This window comes from Canis lupus, chromosome 16 (assembly GCF_011100685.1).
Source record: "Canis lupus familiaris isolate Mischka breed German Shepherd chromosome 16, alternate assembly UU_Cfam_GSD_1.0, whole genome shotgun sequence".
Taxonomy (NCBI): domain Eukaryota; kingdom Metazoa; phylum Chordata; class Mammalia; order Carnivora; family Canidae; genus Canis; species Canis lupus.
In genome coordinates this window covers 18,398,760-18,423,760 of record NC_049237.1, presented here as the reverse complement: position 1 = coordinate 18,423,760, position 25,001 = coordinate 18,398,760, and the positions used below count along the sequence as shown (strand labels likewise).

The 25,001-nt window shown below is 44.7% G+C and overlaps 1 protein-coding gene and 1 long non-coding RNA gene across 10 annotated transcripts in view; both read right to left on the bottom strand.

Moving 5' to 3' along the window:
* DPP6 (dipeptidyl peptidase like 6) overlaps positions 1-25,001 on the bottom strand; it is an 825,076-nt gene that overhangs the window by 352,669 nt on the left and 447,406 nt on the right. The window lies entirely within an intron of this gene.
* The window catches only part of LOC102154307, a 105,129-nt gene continuing 87,581 nt past the window's right edge, over positions 7,454-25,001 (bottom strand). For 2 of the 6 annotated variants that reach the window (XR_005371359.1, XR_005371361.1), the window contains exons 4-7: positions 13,471-13,557; positions 10,919-11,120; positions 9,724-9,832; positions 7,454-7,732 (exon numbers count right to left, since the gene is read on the bottom strand). This is a non-coding gene — a long non-coding RNA (uncharacterized LOC102154307). The remainder of the gene's footprint in view (positions 7,733-9,723; positions 9,833-10,918; positions 11,121-13,470; positions 13,558-25,001) is intronic. The other 4 variants (XR_005371356.1, XR_005371360.1, XR_005371357.1 and 1 more) reach the window with 3 other exon arrangements.

Sequence of the window (25,001 nt, the reverse complement as noted above, 5' to 3'; positions counted from 1 at the left end):
CACCACAGCGCTCGGGGACTGTACGTTGAATGGAAGAACAGACATATGAATGCCTTTATGAGAAGTAACTTTGTTATTTGCTGGCACCACTGGAAGAAAAGCTATTGTTGACTGATGCGGAAAGCAAAGCATTAATACAAGCCCAGCTCCACTGATGATGCCATAAATAGCGCTCGGTCCTAACAGATGTAATGCAAACTGACATCTAGAGTTGGCAATTGCCTTGTCCCTAGTGATATAATTGTGGCTCACACTTACTCTTAACTCAGGCAAAAAGAAAACAAACCCAACCAAATGGATGAGAAACAAACTCAACCTTTTTCCTAGGTTGTTTTAAGTATAAAATTCATGTTTTTAGACCATTATTATCTTAGTAATCTGTGATTTGAGCTTGATATTTTATGTGCCAATTGTACAACTGAAATGGAAGACTCATACATTAAAATTATAATTGAAGATGTGCAGTATTCTGTGCATGGATTAAGGGGGGTGGGGTGTCACCGTGCATGTCTACCAGGCCCTCTCCATCAGTGCTCAAACCCCACATGCCTCACCCTGGCCTGAGTTTCCTCTCTCCCACGGAATCCCCTTGCTGACTTTATCACATCTTGTGCTTTATGATAAGGAGTAGAGATTCTCAAGAAAAGTCTGAGGTGATTATTTAGAAATTAGAGAAGCTGAAGGCTACCAGGGTGTGGAAAAAAGAAAGCAAAGAAGAAGTGGAAGACAAAAGGAATCCAGTGCTTGGGTGTTAGGACCAAATGCAAGTGTGTTTGGAAGCACACTAGAATTCATAGCATTTATACAAAGGTAAGCTGTTGCTTTACGATTTACTGCTGTCACTACTCACTACCAAATTATGCTTTAGTACCATTTAACAGACACTATGGGAAGAACTCAAAAGCACATCAAGTTTCTGATATGTTATAAAGAACATAAACACAGAGAATCACATCTCTTTTGGCCATGTCTGAGCTCTAAGGAGCAGAAATAGGCATCTGTTGGGTCCCTACGATAGGGTGATCCAGGCCCCAGCCATGTCCCCACACGTTGAAGAGCATGTTCCCCAAGCAATACCCACCTCGAAGGTTCTGGGCACACCTTGTAGCATGTTTGTTTTCCACAACATATGTATAGCCACACACAGCTAACGAGATGGGAGGGGTCTCACTTCCAGCAGAAGTGAGGAGAGAAAGGGTCTCACTAAGGTCTCTTCCTAAAGGAGCCCGGCTACCTCGGAAGATCAGCGCAAGAATCTGCAGATGCAGGAGCAATCAGGGTGGCAGCAGGACAGCAGGGACTGCATTGACAGCAAAGGCCCAGGCCCTGCCAGCCCTGGTGGGGACAGCTGGCAACTGTGCACTTTATTTCCCTTTGCTAAAGGTGGCAGGGTCGACCAGATGGCCCACTCACCAGGGAGGAAGGAAATGAATTCAATTATTTTTTTCACAATAGTCCATCTTGAGCCAATCAATCTCCTCTTCACCCAGGCAGCTTTCAGAAGTATACTAAGATGAGAAGACTCTCTGTAGCTCCCCAAACTGAAAGAGGCCTTCTCTAGAACATCACCAGATCATTGATAGTTTAAAAACTTTCCAGAGGATACACACGGAGCAGCTCATATGGCCTCACAATTCCAGCTGGAATAGAAGATCCAAGCCAGCATGCGAGGGGCCGGGCCAGGGCCTACCATCCAGGGAAGCTCTGTGTATTCTGAGCAGGGAGACTGTTCTGCTCCCTGACATGCTCCCCTCCCCTGGGACTGCTGTGCAGTGTTTCCTAAGTACTTAAGATGCTTTCACTAGTTGTGAGTGTACGGAATGGATAGGACCTGGGTCATGAGGTACTCACTTGATGCCTACTCCCTGAGATTGGCTGTAGGACTGGGGTTGTTTGAGCAGCCATTTTGGAAAGATGGGAGCAACCAACGTAGTGTGAGTGGGGGGGTGGCACTGGTGGTGACAGAGGGAGTCTTACCCTTAAAAAACTTGTACTGATTTCACTAATTAGAAATTAAATTTGGTTGACAGGCCCTACTGCTGAGGACCGGCAGTTAATTATGAGTCATTACGATCTTAGTGGAAAGAAGCTGGTACTCCGCAGGACTGTCAGACACACTCTCAGGGGCCTCTCTTCCCCTTGACTTCTCACACCACATTCCTCCCTGTCCCACTAGTCAAGTCCTCCAGGCTTTCTGCTACCTACTCTATTTGCCTTATACAAAGTCAACTTGGGGATCAACTCCCCTTTTCTTCCTATGAGTTTGGGAACTTCTGAAGTTGACTATTTTATACAACATGACTTTTTGTGACTGCCTGAGGGCACAGTCCTTTGAGACCCATGTATGGCCATGACAGAGGCAGCTGTCAGCCTCATACCTGCCGATCAGCAGGACTGAGTGTGCAGAGCGAGCTCCTGCTCCATCAGCCCTTTTGGGAGATCAAAACAAAACAAAACAAGCAAATTTCTATTAATTATATATCTTCTAAAATTTCTTTATTTTTTTTTTTAATTTTAAATTCAACACCAGAGCTCAAATTATTTTAGGCTCTTGAGTGTAATTGACTGTGCCTAATAGATTCTTTGTGAAATTAATTCAAAATGTAAGTTATTCTTACCTTCAGAGCTCAGGCTCTCTTGGATCTATTTTGATATAATACTTTATTTTTTTTAATTTTTATTTATTTATGATAGAGAGAGAGAGAGAGAGAGAGAAAGAGAGAGAGGCAGAGACATAGGCGGAGGGAGAAGCAGGCTCCATGCACCGGGAGCCCGATGTGGGATTCGATCCTGGGTCTCCAGGATCCCGCCCTGGGCCAAAGGCAGGCAGGCGCCAAACCGCTGCGCCACCCAGGGATCCCTGATATAATACTTTAAAGGAATCATGGTGCATAAATCACCAAAAGCAAATGGTGCTGTGACTTGATCATAGTCGAGGAAGTTTTGCAATATATCAGGCTCAAGGGAAGTCCCTTTCAGTGAGACTCTGGCTATGGAAGTGAGTCGTGGAATTTAAAATCGAACATTTGCATCTTCCACATCAGTGTGGGTGAGAACGATGTGTTCTAATCTTCTCCAGATAGGGGCTATCTTTGAGGAGACTCACTGGAACTCACAGGCAATTTTGAGACGGATTTCCTCCACTGGGCAGCATTTTTGCAAGCTCAACTTCCCAATGTCAAAAAGCCCCTCAGGCTCCCAATAAATATTAAGTAACTCAAACAAGCCTCAAAGGCAATAACTACCAGCAATTTAACGGCAGCCACAGAAATAATCTGAGCTCAGTTTTTCAAAGGGGCTTGCCACCCTGATGGAATGTTCCAGCACAGCACAGAAGCTATCTGTATGAAAAATGTAAGGCATGGCAGTGGTCTCCACTGCCATCCTCTCCTACCCATGGGTGTCAGAGCCGTGTTTCTGCCCTGGGAGCCCCGCCCTCACCTTTGCAGACACAAGGATGGACTGCCTGGGCCAGAAGCCCACTCCAGGTTTCCCAGTGTAGGACCAAAGTCTCCAGGTTTACTGAGCTGACTGTCATGACACCTGAGAACAGAGGGGGAAGGAGAAGTTCCTATTTGCACCTGGCCTACGGATTCAGGAGGTAATAGAGTAGCTTTTACAAAACGAGGAGAAGGAACTGGTGACCTGGAGAAGCAGAGACAAAAGGCAAAGAAAGAGGGCTCCCTCCTGGTTTTCCATTTCTTGACTTAATTTTCCTCCCGAGGCCTGAAGGAATTTTCCCCTTAGGTTTAATAAGACATTCCTGTTTCTTTAAGAGATATCTTATCTCCGGTTTTACTTAAAGGAGTTTGAGTGTATCTCTCAAGCTTGAGAACAAAGGAGCTGGACCCCGGGTGGTGAAGACACCCAGTCGAGCACATGGACTCCTGTGGTGTTCGATCTCCAAGAAGGCAGTCCGTGCTCACTTGTGAAATCACTTGCCCTAGTTTTTGTGGCATATTCTGGCCAACCCTACACTCAAAACCCAGGTGGAAATTCTAACTACTCAGGTGGTTTATAATTTCACAACAATGCATTTGCTAATCTGACATATCATTTTATTTGAAAAGATCAGGTTTTCCACCAGTATGTATAGTTCTCTTTCCAGCAAAACTGAGTGAAATATAGCAATTACCTTGGGAGATCCTCAAGAGTCTACACCTGCCATCGCCTATCTATCAGCATTGGAGTGTAGCCCCCTCTGTGACTGGAGGGGGCTTGATTCAAGCCGAAGCAAACGCCAGCCAAGACAGTTGGTACAACATAATGTTCACAAGAGTCTTGACAAGGATGGGGTCTTCTGCAGGTATTCACTAATTTAGGTATCAAATTCCTCAAAAAGAAAGCTCTAGTATTTTTAAACTACAGCTGGCCTAGAATGGGGTTTATTCAGTGGATCCATGTTTGACAGGTATTTCTGTAATCAAAAAATAGCCTAATCCTGGCATTTTCATGTAGTTCAGTCTAATGGAAAGATACATAGCATCAGGGAAATTAATTGGCCACAGAAATACTACTGATTAGCAATCTTAATCCCATCAGGAACCTGAATCCCCCTTGGACATGTAACCTAACACATTCACAGGTTCTGAAGATTAGGGCACAGGCATTTTGGGGAAGTCTTTATTTTGCCCACCTCAGTGTTATATGCCATATAACAGAATGTTATACTTCAATAGAAATATCCATTTGTACACATGCACAGCATGAATGAATCTCACTGATATGATTTTAAGTGACATGGGTCAGACATAAAGAATATATGATGAATGATTTCATTTATATAAAATTGAAAAATGGTCAAGTCTACAGTATAAGCAAAGGGTTCACACTTAAGTCTAAGAAGACTAGCAAGAAAGGAGTTTCCATAAAATCCAGGATGCCACAGAGCTCAGAGGAGAGGGGAGGTGAAGGGGCTTCAGGTGTGCTGGCAATATGCTCTTTCTCCACCCAGAGAGAGCTTACAGGGGCTCATTCAGGTTCTAGGTTTGCACGTTATATAGTTTTTGGACTGTACTATCTTGCAGTGGCAAAGGTCGACTGTGTGCGGGGGGCAGCAACTGTGAGCATAAGCATGGATCAGGAGCCGTGAAGGAAAGGGACACGTCCCTGTGTTCATCCCAGTAGGAGAGAGAGACAGCAGGCCACTGCAATGCCACCATGAGATGAGAGCAAGTCAGGGTGCTACAGGGCATAAAAGGATGGGAGGAGTGCCAATATTGATTTGGCACCAAGAGGGAGGTGAGGGCTCTAGGAGGAAGTGGGATTTACTCTGAGGGATGTGCAGGAGCGAGGCCAGGTAATAGCTGGGAGGGTTTTGCACTGTGAGGGCACACAGTGAGGCTGGCATGAGGCCCGGTGGGGTGGAACCCCTGAAACCTGCCTTGTGGACAACGCCGCGTATTTAATGTTTAGTCCAAAATGCAATAAGACGTCACTGAAGGATGCTGTAAGCCACCTTTAATAACTCCTAGAAGGCAGCAAGCAATCATTTATTTGTTGATTGACACCAGAGAAAGTGCACTGCAAATGACCCAGATCTGTAACTCGGCCCCGCTGTGCCTTAAAATGTACCCATTATCAGAACAAGATGGAATCAAATACCCTAAAAAAGTAAAATATTCACATAGCAACTATTAAAATTACCGGGAGAAAACGAACTACGCAAACCCAAGCATAGGATCTCCCCATTCCACTGCTCCAGTCTATTGTCTAAACGTATTTTCTTTCTAATACTTATTCTCCGTGAAAAGCTCTGACATAAATTTCTTTTATGTATCATGGACCATTTACTATAAGTAGAAGGTAGCAACAAATTACAAAATCAATGGTGCATATATCTCAGGACGGTAAAACAGCTTTCTAATCATTGTATTTCCATATTCAGGAGGACAACACAGGACTTTAAGACGGCGAGAACACGTTTTAAATAACATTTAGCAACTGACACACGGCCATCGATATTCATCACGTCAGCCCGTTGGACGCACACCCCCATTTTCTGTCTTACTGGCTCATTTACTTCATCTTCCTTATTGGTGGTGCTTATTTTTTCATAAAGGTGCTAGAAGCACAACAAAAGATGGTAATTGGACGGAGGAACCGGATATTAGAGCCACACGGAAAGCACGGCTCTGTGTGGTCCCTGCCTCCTGGGGCTGGTCCTGGCTGGAGAGACCAGTGCGTTCTTGCTCACTCTCTCTCAAAGCCCCTGACCACACTCTCTCACAGCCCTTAACAGCCTTGGAATCCAGGATTTACACACACACCTCTCCTCTCAGGAACAGCCATGAGCACAAGAGCAACAACAATAAACAAGTATCATGGTTTATACCGGTGCTGATCAAAAAGGCTGAAGAGGGGCACCCGGGTGGCTCAGTCTGATAAGGGTCTGCCTTCGGCTCAGGTCATGATCCCTGGATCCTGGGATCGAGTCCCATGTCAGGCTCCCTGCTCAGCAGGTTTTGGCTTCTCCCTCTGCCCCTCCCCCAGCCTGTGTGCGCTCTCTCTCTCTCTCTCTCTCTCAAATAAACAAACAAAATCTAACAAAATGCTGGAGAGACGCAGATACCTAGTGGGGAATTCATCATCTCTCTGCAGACATACTTTGCAGACCAGAAGATAACGGTGCTTTGATTAGAAAACGCTCATGATGGAAACCCCGCCCCAGCACAGGTGAGCAAAGGTGGGGAAGAGCAAAAGCAGGAAGAAGGTAGGGTGCACCGAGGCAGCACTGGAAAGACCATGCTGACCCCAAAGGCTCAGGAGGAAGAACCCATGGGGGGGAGCGCATGGTGAGGAGGACACCTCACAGTCTGGACCCACAGGCGGGGCCTTACCTCCTGCAGAGTCACCCCTGTGCACTGGGAAGGAAGGGAGCCTGGAGGCTGCTTGCAAGGTTGTCTCACCTAATTCCCACTGACACCTGTTCTGCATTGGCAACAGCAAATCCCGGCTACCCGCAAGGTGCACGCATCAGGAATGGGACAGGTGAATTGAATTTAAATTTTAAAAATGTAAAAAAAAAAAGGAATGCGACAGGTGAGTTCAGACTCTACACCAGATTCACACTGTTTATGTTTTACTCCACTGAAACCAGGTCAGTTTAAACTAATTTTTTTTTCCTTTTTCAGACACATTTATTGATTACACTCTGATGCATGTTGGGTACTTTTATACTTTTATATATGGGTAACTCTTTTATACTTTTTTTAAATAATAAATTTATTTTTTATTGGTGTTCAATTTGCCAACATACAGAATAACACCCAGTGCTCATCCCGTCAAGTGCCCCCCTCAGTGCCCGTCACCCAGTCACCCCCACCCCCTGCCCACCTCCCCTTCCATCACCCCTAGTTCGTTTCCCAGAGTTAGGAGTCTTCCATGTTCTGTGTCCTTTCTGATATTTCCCACTTATTTTTTCTCCTTTCCCCTTTATTCCCTTTCACTATTATTTATATTCCCCAAATGCTGAGTGAAATAAGTCAGTCGGAGGAGGTCAGTTTAAATTTAGATTTCACGACCCACTGTCCTTACATATTGCAGTCAGAGAAACCCTAAGGACACCTTTATTGTCACAGGTAAAATGTATTGAGGAAACACGAGCACAGTTTATGCCGAGGAGACCCCAGGCGTGTGTTGGAGCTGCGGCACTCGTCAACATGAAAGGAAAAGCAGAAGTAGTTGTCTGACTTGGGATATTCAGTGACAGGTGAAGGGACCTGGTGGCAACCTGGAGGAAGCAAGCATGGGGATCTTGTTAGAATGCACTGGAATGCATCGAACCTGTAGAAATGCCACAGTCACGAGTCTACCGACTGCAGAAACTGGCCCAAGCCTGATGGGACCAACATCTCCACATGGAGCCATCCAAAGATTCTCAGACAAAAGAAATAATAATTATCTAGTCTCTAGGACAGCAGAAAACCAGTTGATACAGTGAGAAAGTCACTCGAAAAAACTTCGTGTAAATTCTCGAAATGACACAATGAAAGTGTGCTGGGACCCTGGGCCCCTTAACATGCAGATTCCTGTCCTGGGCCATCTGGGACCCTGACCGAGGCCTCTGGAGCTGCGACACCATTAGGCCACCCCTTCTCTCCACTATGCTTTGTGCTGGGTCAGTGGCACCTTCCCAAGCTTCCTCCCGCACCTTCTCTGCTGGGCCAGGTGGCCCATTCTTGCAGGGGCTCGGGGTGGGCCAATGGGAGGCACGTAGGTAAGGCTGGGCAGGAGGGGAGTCTGGGCCAGGAGTTCTTCTGCGGGGCTCCCACCCCCGATGCCAGGCCTGTAGGAGGAGGCGGCCTCCATCGCATTGCCCGCCCAAGGGGAACTCTTGGCCCCAAGGGGAACTCTTGGCTCCTTCCATCCTGGCTCGGAGCTGGTGCTCATCAGGGGTGCTGCTACCATGGCGGGGGGGCGGGGGCCTTGCCTCTGACGCTCCCGTGACCCTGCCCACACCTCTGCAAATGTCCTTCCTGACCGTCTCTTGAACCACCCGAGTTAGATAAGGTTTCCTGCCGTGTCTCTGACTGACAGGCCGTCCAGGGAGTTTGCTGCTCCTGTAATGAGGTGATGCAGCATTTGGGAAGGTGACACCCAGGTAGCCATGGGCGGAGACTGTCCCCTTCCTGATTACACAGGCAGTCCCTCTGGGGAACCTAATACCATAGTGATACATAGAGTGTCTCCCATACATCCTAAACGAATAACTGTTTTACTCATCGATTACAATGCACTTTTCTTTAATCCCATAACTTATACAGCCAGAAAGGCGTGCTGACACTGGTTTGTTTGAAACTTGGAAGAGACCTTCTATTTTCCTGCCTGATTTTTCCCTCTGGCAGATGGGAAACCTTAACTGTTTTTTTGGATGGTTATTAACCAAAGAGGTTTTAAGGAAAGCTTGATCTTCCTGCTCAGGAGATTAGAACATCATGAGGTACAAATGGTTTCTACCTATTGAAAATATCAGTGGGACTGTCTATGGATGACTGATACACAAACTCCAAGTCTATATTCTCCATTCTCCACAACACACACAAAAGGGTTTGCGATGGAAGGTTTTCAGATGCAAAATTCTATTCACTGGCATATTATAGGGTGGTGTGGAAACACGCCTGCACAGAATTCTGGCTTGTACTCTTAATAGCACCAATGCCAAAACCCTGGCCCTCAGCTGGCTTCATGTATCCACAGTATCAGCGCAAGTTCATAAGAAGCAGCTCTCACCCCATGCAGCTTCTATCTCCCTCGTCAGAAATATTTTGCATGATCAGTAACATCACTAGCAGAAGACTCACTACATTTTGTGCCCACTTCTGTGTCTTGCATGCTTTAGCGCACTGAAGTTTAAAACCAAGCTCATCATACATAAGCATTAAATAGATCAACAAACCTATTGGTGAATGAATGAATGAGTAAAAACTCAAACGGATTATAAAATCTGCTGTGGCTGCTAAAAGGCTGTTCATCTAAACAGGATGAAGCACACTAGCAAGAGCACTTTCTTTCCCAATTGAAAAGAGTATAAATATTTTCTTCTCAAAGTCCTCAGATAGATGTTAAGAAAGAAGGGTATCCTTATAAAGGATTACCTCATCTTCCCACATTAGCCCCCGTTTTCCCCAGAATGTTGGGAGACACATTAAGCAAGGGACTCGGAGCTGTGATTTCAGAACTAATGAATGGTGGTTGCCGTTAAGGGGAGGTGTGGACATTCACCTCCAGAAAGTGTGGATGCTCTGTTCTTGTACAACGGCAGCATTGTGAAGGCAATTTTCAAGGGAATCACCAAATGATCGCTGCTCCAGAAACCCATCCAGCGCAGCACCTGGAATTCACAGGAACCTAAATATCATTGCACATTAACCTGAGAAGTTAAACTGCTAGGACCATTATTTCAGGGATTCATCCGTTGAAGTACTTAGCAGAAACCACTTTAGGTAGACACACGCCTATTATTATCCCGATTTCCCTTCCCAGGGAAGTGGAGAGGTGGAGAGGCCTGCAGTAGATGTGATCTGGTTTCTAGCCAGGACTGATATTGGCACATGGGAGTGAGGGCCTCGCCTGCACACGCAGGGGACAGAGCTAAGAGGGGAGCTGGAGCCTGTCCTGGGTCATGGGGCAGACTCTGAAAGAAATGAGAGGTCTTAAATACCAACTGAAAGGAACTGAATTTAAAAAGTTAGGGACGCCTGAGTGGCCAGTCGGTTAAGGGTCTGACTCTTGGCTTTGGCTCAGGTCACGATCTCAGGGTCATGGGATGGAGCCCCACATTGGGCTCTGTGCTCAGCATGGAATCTGCGTGAGTTTCTCCCTTCCTGTCCCTCTGCTCTTCTTTCTCACGGGCTCCCTCTATCTCTCTCTCTCAAATAAATGAATAAACCTTTAAACAAAACAAACAAAACAAAACAAAACAAAAAACAAAAAAACAAAAAAAGAAGAAGAAAAATAGAGCCTGATGTTATGTGTTGACTCCAAAAACCATCTGAAAACACTGAACTTGTGGCCTTGAAGAGTTGCCGAAGCGACCTCTGCAGGGCAGGACTGTCTCCTGCGGGGCCCCAGAGGAGTGCAGGATGGGAGCTGGGGGGCCTAGGTTTGCTGCAGCAGCCCGAAGTGGGACACAGGCTCCCTCCTCCCATATGCTGCCTGTACCCCTGCATCTGTGGGGTACGTATGGGCATTTCCCACCTGATGTCTCCTGGCTACTAGCAACTATCCTTGGGAGCTGTTCTCAGAGTGCCATCCTTCCCTAGGAACAGGCCTTGGCTCCTGCCCACCTGCAAACCTTGGCAAACTTTCCTGCTCATCTCCACATGGTCAAAGCCACCTCATCTTCACAGCCCAGTGCAAACGTCTCTGCCCCTCTACACCCCATCCATCCCTATCCCCCAAGAGTGGATTAACATACTCTTTCTTCCCGGTTATTTCTCATTGGATCTCATCAGCACTTCCCTCTTGAGATGTGTCTCCTTGTCTGGAAACGTGGTGGCCCGTCTCCTCCTGAGTGCTAGAGAGAGCACGAATGCCGGGGGCAGGGCCTCATCATGATCCATCATTGTAGGACCAGAGTCCGTGGTGTTTTCACCTCGTTGACAGTCACTGCTTGTTTCCTGAATGGAAAAGATTTAACTCTACCTTTTGCTACTTACATTACTAGTTTGGTCTGCTTCCACTGCTATGATAAAGTATCATAGACCAGGGGCTTAAAAAATACGGATCAACATCTCATGGTTCTGGAGGCTGGAAGCCTGGGATCAGAGCGCCAACAAGGCTGGGGTCCAGGTTCAAGCCTGCTTCCTGCCTCACGCACAGCTGTCTTCTTGCTGCGTCATTACAGGGCAGGACCAGTGCGAACTAGTCCTCTGGCCTCTTCTTATAATGGCACGAATTACCCACAAAGGGCCCCCATCCAGATGCCATCACTTTGGGGATTAGATTTCAACACCCTTAAACATTCAGTCCCTAATGGTGACTGTACATCACACTCGGGGGCTCGGCTTTCCTGGTGGTGTGTGGGGACAAGACCTGATGCCATAGTGAAGGGAGGATGGAAGGCAACATGGACAGAGTGTCTGGAATGCCTGGTGCAGGGTGGGCAATCATGAATACGGCCCCTTAGTAGATGTCACCACAGGAAAAGAATCCTGCGGTGTACCTCTGTCATGACCTTCAGGTCAGCGGGAGTGCAGTCACTCCACAGCACTGGCACTTCCTTAGTGACCTGCCTCATTATGCGAACCCAGCGGCACAGTGCTGTCTGCTTCCAGAAAAGCACACTGGCCAGAGGTGGGATGCAGCAGGCTGTTTAAAAGGGTTTGAGACTGTGGGCGCAGCCGGGGCCTGGGTGAGTGGAGCAGCCCAGAGCCCCGAGTTCAGGGTGACGGACACAGGCCTGTGACTGCGTCTGCTTTGGGACTGTGAGAAAGTTCCAGGACACAGCCCTGGCTAGAACTCCTTCCACGTTGGAGAGGACCACAGTCACGCCAGGTGTGCTAACACCGTGCTCCACATCCCTGAGCGGCTGATGGCAGGCCCTGCCCTCACTTGCCCCCGCGGCCCGAGATGTTTGGTGCCACTCTTCCTCACCGGAGAGACATCCAGAGGTTCTGCAAATGGCAGGAGCTGCTGCCCCTACATCAGTGCCCCCCGACTTCCAGCAGGGGCTCCAAGTGCTCAGGGTCAACGCTATCTCGGCCAGGACTCGAGTGCAGCCTCGAGACTATGGGACTTGTTTCCATATCTTTGACGATGACAATTCCACATCTTCCCTATAAAGTGTGAACAGACAGTCCCCGTGTTGCCATATGCTGTGAACCTGCCTTGTTTGCTTCGCTTCACAGGATGAAGTCCCTAGAACGGGTTACAGAAGGGAGTCACAGCACAGGGCTGTCCCTCAGGGACGCTGCTCCAGAGTACTACCATCTACTGTCGGAACCCTCCAACACCTGAGCAGCAGAGTCACTGCGACTTCAATGCATAAAGGTGTGGAGAGTAGGTGACTGCAGAGCCAGGTGCCAGACCCAGCTGACCAGCCTATAGTTGTTCAGCTAAATTTTCGGAAAAGGCTTTAATTTACTCATGCTTGAATTCCGCTGACAAGCTCAAATGGGTTTCACAGAGTTCACTGAATTTGATGGAAACAAGGGTAAGAAACTGAAACTGAAGCTCAAAGAGTTAAATGACTTGCCCAAGGTCACACAGATGTGAAGTGGCAGATTTGGAACCGAATCCAAGTCCTTGAGACCTAAATCACATGTTTTTGGACTACATCATCTGGGGATATAGGCTGGATATTCTTGAGAATTATTTCTAGCTTTGGAACATGATGCTTCTCTGAATACTCAATCACTCACTCTGTATTAGCAAAATGTCTAATTTGTTTGAGGAGTGCTAGGCTAAAAAGGGGACGTTCAGAATAAATAAAAATTTAGAATGATTTTTCTATCTGTAGAGGCCAGTAGTCACAGCTGATTTCTGACTTCAAAGTTTCTTTGCAATAATATTGTAAGTATTCTGTGAAATTCTGTGAAGAATTCATCCTTTCCCATTTTCAACAACAATCTCTCAACAGAAGTTACACCAAATTCTCAACTGCCACTTTCATTTGCCATATCATCCTTATTCAAAGTTTGCAATACAGAGCTCTGCATGTATCTAGGTTTCTTTTAAGTGCATTTACTTGGCTGTAGTATTAATATGAAGTACAAAATGCTCATAATTTAGAATAAAAGATACAGCAAGATTTAGATTTATAGGAAGATTTAGATCTTCCATACCACTCATAGCTCAGGTTTGCTTTATTAAATACTCTGCTGGTTCGATCTTGGCCAAGGTGAATCAACTCTTTAGGAGTTAACTTTAGAAAGCTACCCCTGGTTATCCCATTGATTCCACCACTAATGAATGTCTGGTGCCCAAAGGCTGCTGTGGCCACAGAAGCAGAGACAAGTGGCTTCCTACCTGGAACAGCTTACAATTGAAGACATAAGACAGGCCTGTAAGAACCACCCAGTAGAGACATAAGATGAATTCAGCAGGTAACGTGAGCTAAAGAAGAAAAGTAGGCTTTATTTCAATTCTGTTATGGGTGAAAACCAACATCTAAGTGTCAAACTCAAATCTGTAGATGTTTATAATACTTTTGCCACAATGATGAGCAATATTAGGTTAGCATGTACACCATGCTTCAACCAAGCATATTAGCCCCTTCTGAAGGCTGAAGTTGCTTTCAAATCACTCGACCTTTGAGTATCATATCATTGAACTCCCAAAAGTAACTTTACTTCGAAGGAAGGAAGATATAAAACATTGAGGAAATGCACTTATCCCTCACTTGAGAACATGAATGATAAAGCCAATAATGCATGAATGCATCTCAACACCATCCATTTAAGGAAGGGAGGCAGAGGGAAAAAGAAAAAAATGTGAAAATGAGATTATAAAATAAAATTGTTTACAATTTTTTTTTACAGATATTAGAATGGTCTTGGTTGGTGTTTTTATGGGCATAAGGACCTTTACCAAAATAATTTCTGAAGAAAATAAACCTCTTGATGTTGAACAGTGTTAACAGCTTTATTGGAGGAAGTGCGAATTTTTTGGTCAATCTCACATATTACTCTCTTAACAGTTCACCTTCTAGCGTAGAAAACGATTCTCCTTGAATTTTGCGTTCAATGATCTATTCACACAAATTGCTTTTGAGTATTTACGGTTCCATTTTTCAAATAACCCACTTGGCTGATGTTTTTCCAAAGACATTCTCCTCTCAGTGGTCTCATATGTCACTCCAACACTTCCTCTTATAACCAAAGAGCCAGAGCAGTGTAGCCCTGACCCTACGACCTTCTTCTTTTGTGTGCCTCTGGACCAAGATAGTGAAGGCGACATAGGAGCCTGCAGACCATATATCCTGACCACAGCTTTCCCAGAGAGCAGGGTGAGACGTGCCCTGCCCCCATGGAAAGCACCAGGGTCAACATGGAGTAAGACTACTGTAAGTAGTAAGACTACTACTAAGACTACTACTACTACTCCATGGACTTTCTACATTTAACTCTCTCTCCTGTAGAACTGTGCACTCCTCTGAGGTCGGGTCATGTCATCACCATGACTCAGCAAATTCCCACAAAATTGTATTTAGTAGTCCTCAACCAAATAAATAACTAAAAGTTTTTATTGCAAAAGTTATTTTTATGAATATAGACCCCAGTAGTCCTATAACAGGTTGATTTTCCATCCTCTACTCCATACTATAATAAAAAACACAAAATGGTAAGTTTCTGGCTTGGATATTCTCCCACTGGTTGGCTTTATGCTGGGTGAAGAGCTAAAGTTGATAGGGTAACCACTGGGACTGTCTTGGAAAGATGACATGAACTCTAGCCGCATATCCTCAGCATTTTCATGTCTCTGTAGTAGCAAAGGCGCTTAGTCCAATCCTAAAGTAGCATCTAAGTTGTTTTTTTTTTTAAGATTTTATTCATTTATTCATGAGACACACAGAGAGAGGCAGAGATGCAGGTAGATGGAGAAGCAGGCTCCCTGTGGGGAGCCTAATGCAGGACCTGATCCCAGGACCCTGGGATCATGACCTGAGACCAAAACAGATAGATGTTCAACCATGGAGCTACCCACATGCCCCTACATCTAAGTTTTTATAGTAAAATCTCATCCTTTGTTTTAGCTCCATAACACTCAAACTTATTGTCAATTGGTACTTAAAAATATGCACAACTTATCTTAGGGGAAAGGCTCCCAGTGCTTCCCCATTGAGAATGATATTTGCTGTGGGCTTTTCGTAGATGGCATTTAAGATGTTGAGGAATGTTCCCTCTATCCCTTCACTCTGAAGAGTTTTGATCAGGAATGGATGCTGTATTTTGTCAAATGCTTTCTCTGCATCTATTGAAAGGATCATATGGTTCTTATTTTTTCTCTTGCTGATATGATGAATCACATTGATTGTTTTATGAGTGTTGAACCAGCCTTGCATCCCGGGGATAAATCATACTTGGTCATGGTGAATAATCTTCTTAATGTACTCTTGTATCCTATTGGCTAGTATCTTGTAGAGAATTTTTGCATCCATGTTCATAGATATTGGTCTATAATTCTCCTTTTTGGTGGGGTCTTTGTCTGGTTTTGGAATAAAGGTGACACTGGCCTCATAGAACGAGTTTGGAAGTACAGAAACAAGATAGGGATGTCCACTCTCATCACTGCTATTCAACATAGTACTAGAAGTCCTAGCCTCAGCAATCAGACAACAAAAAGAAAGAAAAGACATTCAAATTGGCAAAGAAGAAGTCAAACTCTCCCTCTTCGCCGATGACATGATACTCCACATAGAAAACCCAAAAGACTCCACCTCAAGATTGCTAGAACTCATACAGCAATTTGGCAGTGTGGCAGGATACAAAATCAATGCCCAGAAGTCAGGAGCATTTCTTTACACTAACAATGAGACTGAAGAAAGAGAAATTAAGGAGTCAATCTTATTTACAATCGCACCCAAAAGCATAAGATACCTAGGAATAAACCTAACCAAAGAGGTAAAGGATCTATACCCTAAAAACTATAGAACACTTCTGAAAGAACTTGAGGAAGACACAAAGAGATGGAGAAATATTCCATGCTCATGGATTGGAAGAATTCATATTGTGAAAATGTCAATGTTATCCCAGGGCAATTTACACGTTTAATGCAATCCCTATCAAAATACCATGGACTTTCTTCAGAGAGTTGGAACAAATTATTTTAAGATTTCTGCGGAATCAGAAAAGACCCCAAATAGTCCAGGGGAATTTTAAAAAAGAAAACCATAGCTGGGGGCATCACAATGCCAGATTTCAGGTTGTACTACAAAGCTGTGGTCCTCAAGACAGTGTGGTACTGGCACAAAAACAGACCCATAGATCAGTGGAACAGAATAGAGAATCCAGAAGTGGACCCTCAACTTTATGGTCAACTAATATTCGACAAAGGAGGAAAGACTATCCACTGGAAAAAAGACAACCTCTTCAATAAATGGTGCTGGGAAAATTGGACATCCACATGCAGAAGAATGAAACTAGACCACTCTCTCGCACCATACACAAAGATAAACTCAAAATGGATGAAACATTAATGTGAGACAAGATTCCATCAAAATCCTAGAGGAGAACACAGGCAACACCCTTTTTGAACTCAGGCCACAGTAACTTCTTGCAAGATGCATCCACGAAGGCAAAAGAAACAAAAGCAAAAATGAACTATTGGGACTTCATCAAGATAAGAAGCTTTTGCACAGCAAAGGATACAGTCAACAAAACTAAAAGACAACCTACAGAATGGGAGAAGATATTTGCAAATGACGTATCAGATAAAGGGCTAGTTTCCAAGATCTATAAAGAACTTATTAAACTCAACACCAAAGAAACAAACAATCCAATCATGAAATGGGCAAAAGACATGAACAGAAATCTCACAGAGGAAGACATAGACATGGCCAACATGCACATGAGAAAATGCTCTGCATCACTTGCCATCAGGGAAATACAAATCAAAATCACAATGAGATACCACCTCACCCCAGTGAGAATGGGGAAAATTAACAAGGCAGGAAACCACAAATGTTGGAGAGGATGCGGAGAAAAGGGAACCCTTTTGCACTGTTGGTGGGAATGTGAACTGGTGCAGCCACTCTGGAAAACTGTGTGGAGGTTCCTCAAAGAGTTAAAAATAGATCTGCCCTACGACCCAGCAATTGCACTGCTGGGGATTTACCCCAAAGATACAGATGCAATGAAACCCCGGGACACCTGCACCCCGATGTTTCTAGCACAATGTCCACAATAGCCAAACTGTGGAAGGAGCCTCGGTGTCCATCGAAAGATGAATGGATAAAGAAGATGTGGTCTATGTATACAATGGAATATTACTCAGCCATTAGAAACGACAAACACCCACCATTTCCTTCGACGTGGATGGAACTGGAGGATATTATGCTGAGTGAAATAAGTCAATTGGAGAAAGACAAACATTATATGGTCTCATTCATTTGGGGAATATAAAAAATAGTGAAAAGGAATAAAGGGGAAAGGAGAAAAAATAGGTGGGAAATATCAGAAAGGGAGACAGAACATGAAAGACTCCTAACTCTGGGAAATGAACTAGGGGTGGTAGAAGGGGAGGTGGGTGGGCAGGGGGTGGGCATGACTGGGTGATGGGCACTGAGGTGTGCACTTGATGGGATGAGCACTGGGTGTTATTCTATATGTTGACAAATTGAACACCAATAAAAAATAAATGTATTTAAAAAATATGCACAACTGTTTTCAAATAAACCTATAACGAAGAGGAGGAAGAAGTCCCAGCCAACTGAGGTCACCACCTTCCTGGAAGCATCCACTACTAGTGAGCCCACATCAGAACAGAGCTGATGTCGCCCCAACTTATGATAGATGGATACTGAGCCCGAACCCGGGCAGTGGCTGAGCCCCCGCAGGGAGGTGTGCTCAGGGCTGTAACAAGTACCTATATCCAGAAGATACCAACCCTAAAATGCTTATGCTCCAATATTGACAGCTCTTTTTACCAGTTCACATATACTGTAGGAGTTTCTAAGTTCTGTTTGGTGTAGTCCCCAAGTGGTTTAATGTGAAAAATAAGTATACTTTTTAACCCATTTCTGGAAGGTACCCACGATGCATTACTGTAATCTGTTCAACTCAAAACCTGATCCTTTGGTAAGACCATGAGTCCAGCCTAAGACAGCCCAATGACTGGCTGGAGGGAGGGAGCAGGAAGGAAACAGGGAACTGGCTACTGAGTCAGTCTGTTCATCTGCTTAAGGAAAGAATAAGTTAACTATCTGATCATTTAAGCTGAAATTCATCTACATTTAATTACACAATACAGAAATAATTCACTTTAAATGTGCATAAAGCTTTATGGGCATCTGAGATAATTATAAATCAACAAGAACACAAGAACCATGACAAAGCAAATTACCCCTCATGACCTTCACCTCACCTAAAGGGAGGTCTTGAACTTGGAGGACTCTCAGAAGGATGATGGATTGGAGCTGCCTGCATTTTACAAGTGAAAAACTGGTGGAAAAAAATTTATTTTAGATGTCAGTAGATTTACTTAACATCAGACAGTTGTCAAGTGGCAACTTCTAGATCAAGAATCTATCCTAATTCCTTTTTTTAAAAATTTTTATTTATTTATGATAGTCACACACAGAGAGAGACAGAGGCAGAGACACAGGCAGAGGGAGAAGCAGGCTCCATGCACCAGGAGCCCGACGTGGGACTCAATCCCGGGTCTCCAGGATCGCGCCCTGGGCCAAAGGCAGGCGCTAAACAGCTGTGCCACCCAGGGATCCCTCTATCCTAATTCCTAATCCAGTTTTCTGTACCCTGATAAGCATCTTACCATCCTATATTATGATTCCAGAGAACTCAGTGTGAGGTGGGTCCTTACAGAGGCCATCACAGAACTGTTCTGGGTGAGAATTACTTCACTGTAACACGTTTTCTCTGGTGGGAGGCAGACTACTGGTCCCTCAAAGATGTCTGCATCCTAATTCCCAGAACTTGTGACTATGCCTGGCAAAGGGAAAGTGGCACAGCAGGTGAAATTCATGTTCTTAGTCAAATGACCTTAAAATAGGAAGAATACCCTGGGGGATAGTATACTATAGACAGCATTCCAGGGAAAAATGGGACTACGCTATCCCAGGTGGCCCAATATAATCCTAGCATTCTTAAATGTGGGAGGGGAGGTGGAGAGCTGGAGTCAGTGATGTGGTGTTAGATAGGCTGAGGGGCCATTGCTGGCTTTGAGGATGGAAGAGCTACCGGTCAAGGAAGGTGGGATGCCTCCAAAAGCTGGAAAAGGCAAGAAAATAGATGCTCCCCTGGAACCTCCAAATGGGGCACAGCCCTGTAAGCCAGATTTTGAGCCTGGGGAGACACATTTGAGACTTCTGAGCTTCAGGATGCAAGATGGTTTGCATGATTTTGAGCCACTGGTTTGTTACAATAGCAACAGGAAACTAAGGCATGACCTACTGGATTTTCTTTGGACAACTTTCTCTTATGATTAGACACAACCCTAACCTGGAACACAGATCTGTGTAAATTGAGACAAATATTGTGTCTTTAACGTGGAGAGGTTTCTAGGCTGATGGCACAAGTGCACTGTATCTTTCCAGTGGTGTGCAAGGTGGGAGATCATAGGAGACAATATCATTATTTTTACATTTTGGTTGGAAGAAGCCTAAAATTTTTATATATGTGTCCACATTGGTGGGAAACATGGTGCTTATTTTCTTTCCATAGTAAGAAAATATACTAAAAACAGAAGACCATAAAATAACTCTACAATAAGTCCACAGTAATAAGAGATGAGAGAATTCTCTACATTTCTTCAGCCTTGTTATTGCCTGGATAAAACTCTTATTTTTCCCATCACTGAATGTCTTTGTGTGATGTCTGCAAAATATCATCAATACCTTTGAATAACCTATTTGCTTCCTGGATTTTTGAATAGAAAATAAACTCACATTCCATAGTTCTTCTCATATTTGGCTTTAAACAACATAGTCAAAAGCCTCAGCCATGCTGCAAATGCAACTAATTTGTAAAAGTGATTAAGGTAGGCATCTCACAGTTTCCCATTTCATTAACCATTGCCAAGATGCACTTTACCAGTAAAACACTGCTTTGACAACAATTTTGTTACATTCATTTTTTTCTGTATTCTTTATTTATGTATTCAAGTATCCAAATGCTTTCCTAATAAAGAATAACAGGTGACAAAGACCTCTTCTTTTTTTAAAGATCTTTTATTTATTAGAGAGAGAGAGAGAGCGAGTACATAAGCAGGGGGAGAGGCAAAGAGAAAGGAAGAAGTAGACTCTTTGCTGAGCAGGGAGCCCTATGTGGGGCTCGATTCCAGGACCCTGGGATCATGACCTAAGCCAAAGGCAGATGGTTAACCGACCCAGGTGCCCCCCAAAGGCCTCTTCTTGGTCAAACTCCAGCCAGACTCCTCTGAGCTGCTTCTCTGCTCACTGTCAACTTGTTTATCCCAGAAAGCTGACCTCTGTGGCCAGCCTCAGCCTCATTGCCTTATGCTCTCGGTTTCTGTTGGGTTTGGCCAGTGGGAGGAGTCCAGGAAGTCAGGGAGAGGAGCCAGGGTATGTACTCCCCGGCCGAGGGGTACTAGTTCCCTCTGTCTCTTCTAGCTTCAGAATGCTTCACCATTTATTATGATGGCTTTCTCCTAGCCCTGCCTGCTCCTAAATTGTCTCTCATTACATCTCTTCAAACACTCATTGGGAACGTGCCATCTATTTCCTGGGGCTGTGACTGACACAGCCAGTTATTTCAAATATTAAATAAATATTTCTTGAATGCCTGCTACATGCTGGGCACTGGGGCCATTGTCATAAACACGACACACAGCAGTACCGTAAATGCATAGCTGGATTCATGCTCCCTCTAATAAACGACTGCCCAAAAACATGTGGCATCCTTTGAATTTCGTGTATTAATTTACAACCCATACAGAACAAAGGCTTTAGGCCAACGATGAAGAGATGATTTAGTCCAATTCATTCTCTTTTCACGGGTCTAGAAATTGCCACTCAAAGATGTGAAATGACTTGTGGGAAGCCCTGTAGAGTATGAGGGCCAGAGTGAGAGCAGCAGCCACATGACAGGAGCTGAGGGCTTCTGAGTTTTGCAGTGTGCTAGACCTGCAGGGGTTCTGTCCTTCCCAAAGATCTGCTGACAATCAGACAGCACTACACTCTCAGCCATGAGAGCTGAGGGTGCAGACTATGGAGGGAGCACTGATGTCACATCCCTAGTGACTGGTAGAGCAAGACTTCAAACCTGGGTTTGTGTGGCTCTGTGGCCCGCAAACTTTCATGCACACTGTGCCCCGGAACTCCAGGGCTCTTCCTTTGACCCCAGGACAGCATCTGCCCAGGGGCCTTCTTTCAGACTCTCACCACTTCAAGAGAAAGAAAAAAGGAGCAGAACCAGGAGTATGGGATGTTGGGGTGGGGTGTCCCCTAGCAGCACACCTTCTCCCCCCAGCTGAGCCCCTAAGCACAAATCTGAATGCAATGGGATGTTCTTGTTCTTACCCAAGGCCACCTTGCCACCAAGCCTCCAAGAATGCTATGCGAAATGCAAACACACCCAGAACCAAGCTCCGAGCTCTAACTCAAAAAAATGGCAAATCAGGTAAGAAAGTACCTCCTGGAAAAATACCCTCCCTGTCAATAAAGTGCATTCATTGAGTCTCAAAGATAGGCCTCCACTCTCCATCCCAGACCAATGGGTGGTCATTCTCCTACCATCACGAGCTGGGATTTTACAAAGGTTGACCTTCCAGGGACTACTAGATGCAAGCCTGACATCCGTTCAAGGCGATAGTGACAAGCACTGCACCTCTACTGTTTTCCCTTTCTGTTATCATGATGAAAGCTTGTGGAGGTGGTTGTAAGCTTGTGTGAAGGTTCTTCCGTTCAGGATGTATTTTTGTAGGAGTTTATGCATCCTAGTACCTCCATGGATGGTACATGGGGCCTTCAGACCAGATCAACAAACAGAATCTGCGCGTTAATAACATCCCTGGGTGAATTATACACAGACAAAAGTTGGAAAAGGATTATAACCACAAAGACAGAAAAAAAATTTTTCATTGAGGAGTTTTAGGTGTCACTGAGTCAGTTTGAAAGATCACTGGTGGGAGATCATCCTGAAATCTGCTAGTTCAGGCAGCTTGGCATTGTTCCATTCACATCCTTCCAAAGGGCTGCAAATTCTGAAGACATATATAGAAAATTATCATTTGGATCAGCCTCCAGTGATCTGGATTGCATCAGAACATGATCTGGGTCATAACTGACTCTCAATCTGTAACTGGAAAGGCATTGGTAAGTGAGCTGACGCCATTAGCTTGATTTTAAGGAGTCTGTTTAGTCCACTTGAGAAAAGAGATGCTCAAGATATTCCATACGTGAATTGTGTGCATACAGAAAGACATGGGGGAAAACCACACTTCCCAGAAGCTCTATCTGGGAATGTTTCCTGGGGTCTATTCAAGTCACTGTCTGCACTTGAAAGCAGAAAAACTGCATTTCTATCATCCAGTCTGACTGTTCTTTACTCAAATTAGTAACTATAAACATAGGCTAACTATGTTGACAGGCTAGAATTTAGCCGCAAAATAACCATGGGGATGTTTTTCCCAAATGGAGGCGGGGAGGGCAGGAGAGAGCCACATGTTCCAGTTCAAACCCATCAATATATTCTTGGCCTCACTTAATCCAAAATCACTGTGGTTTTTGGATGCTATAGAGGAGATGTCAAACTCAATCCAAAAGATAAAATCTCTAATGGGTAAAATGGCTTGGCATCTCCAATATTGAAAACGTGCTTCTCTGGCCTCGCCAAAGAAGAGAATGTTCTAGATGACAGAGGGCTGCCCAGCACCACCGCTAATGGATTTATCATTCTAAAAGAGTTCAACTACTAGGCTGAAACCCAACAGTAAGATCATACTGAGTTTAATTTAATCTTCTTTTACTGATTCAGAAGGGAACAGAGATTGCTCAGGGATGTGCCATATCCTGTGAGCAGGACCTTGATGGGACATCAGCTTCCCACAGACATGTATGCCTGAGGTCTCATCACCTAGACGAACTGCAGTATCAGACTAGTTTCCCAGAAAACCTGGCACTGTTGCAATAGTTACTCCTACCCCCAAATTTAAGGATGCATAAGGAATGCAAATTAACTTTAGCCAAAGATAAATAGTGTTGAAGGTTTGGAATGTATTATACACAGCAGATTCACCTTCTTAATTCTGGGTAATGAAGATTAAGAAATCTTTATTAATATTGACCACGTGAAGGATATTCTAAGAACCAGGACCTTCCCCTTGAGTGATTTACTTAGAGGGTAACTCATCTAGAGAGACAAATCTACGTGTGAAGGCAGCACACAGTGCCTGATTGGTACGGATACTACGTGCTAGGCAGTTTCATTGATCCAGGGCAGGTCAGGAAGGTTTGCAGAGAAGGAGTGGAGAGGGGTACAGGGTGAGCGTGGCTGGAGTGAGAAAGGCTCTGTAGTGGCCAGCACCCAAGATGGCCCTCATAACCCACACCTCTTGTCATTCCCTCCTTTGTGTGGTCTCCTTCCAAATACCATTCTTAAATCAGTGCTATATGTGGCCTTTAGAATATGGTGGAAATGACAGACTGACTTCTGAGGCTGATTATAAAGGACATCACAGCTTGTGCTGTGGCTGTTGGAGTCATCCCCTATGGAACAAGGTAGCCACCATGCTGGAGATCTCTTCAACAGAGGCCTCCAGCCAAGAGCTGGCACCAACCTGCCTACCAAGTGAATGGGCAGGAAGTGGGTCCTGCAGCCCACAGAGGAGACGGCAGCCCCAGCCAAGGTCAAGGTCAAGTAAAAGCCAAGGAGCCAGGTTACTCCCAATTTCCTGGCTCACAGAAACTGAGAGATAATGAAGGGCTACTGTCATTGTAAGCCACCAGGTTTAGAAGTGATTGTTTTGCAGGCATAGGTAACTAACCCAGGCTCCAAGGAAGGACTGAGTAAGACTTGGTAAATACCACGCAGGGAACTTGGAAGAGAGCCTTCGTAAAGGGCATAGAGAGAGAGAGGGAAGGCAGTACTAAGGAGTAGGGTTCAGCTTAAAGTGCCATAATATCAAGACGGAATTTCAATTCAGGAAGCCGAGACCCACTAAAGGGTTTATAAGGGTGATTAACTTAAATACAGAAAGACTTTGAGAAGATTGATTGAAACTACTATCTTGAAAGCAAGAGAGGTTTTTTTTTTTGTTTTTGTTTTTGTTTTGTTTTGTTTGTTTGTTTGTTTGAGAGGGAAGGATGAGAGAGGGATGGGGGAAGAAGGAAAGTCCCGAGCCCACTGCATGCCTAGCCAGCCTGGGGTTCCATCTCATGACCCTGAGATCATGACCTGAGCTGAAATCAAGAGTTGAATGCTCAACTGACTGTGCCCCCAAGATGCCCCTGGTTTTTAAATTTTAGTTAACTTATACCACATAACTGATATGGGAGAGGAAAACTCAAGAGCTGAAAATTGTTTCTTTCGGAGGGGAAAGCTCTTCCTTCTACTTTGTCAGGCGCATCTGAATTTTGTTAGTCTGAGTTGTAGTATTCCTCAGCTACATTCATAGGCTGCCTTTGCCCACCTAAAAAACTGGAAGCCAATATTCAACTGCTTGCAAATCATGGAGCAAAGTTTTAGAATAGTTCTTTGCCAGCTGTGGGATGCTACAGCACCATGGAGTCAGGCACCATCAGCTACAGGGAGCAGAATGCTTTTCTATCAATACAAATGATGGACACAATGGCTTAAAAAAATGAAGCCATTTACAAACTGAATGCTTTGTTTCTCACTGACTTTTTTAAAAGTTCTATACCA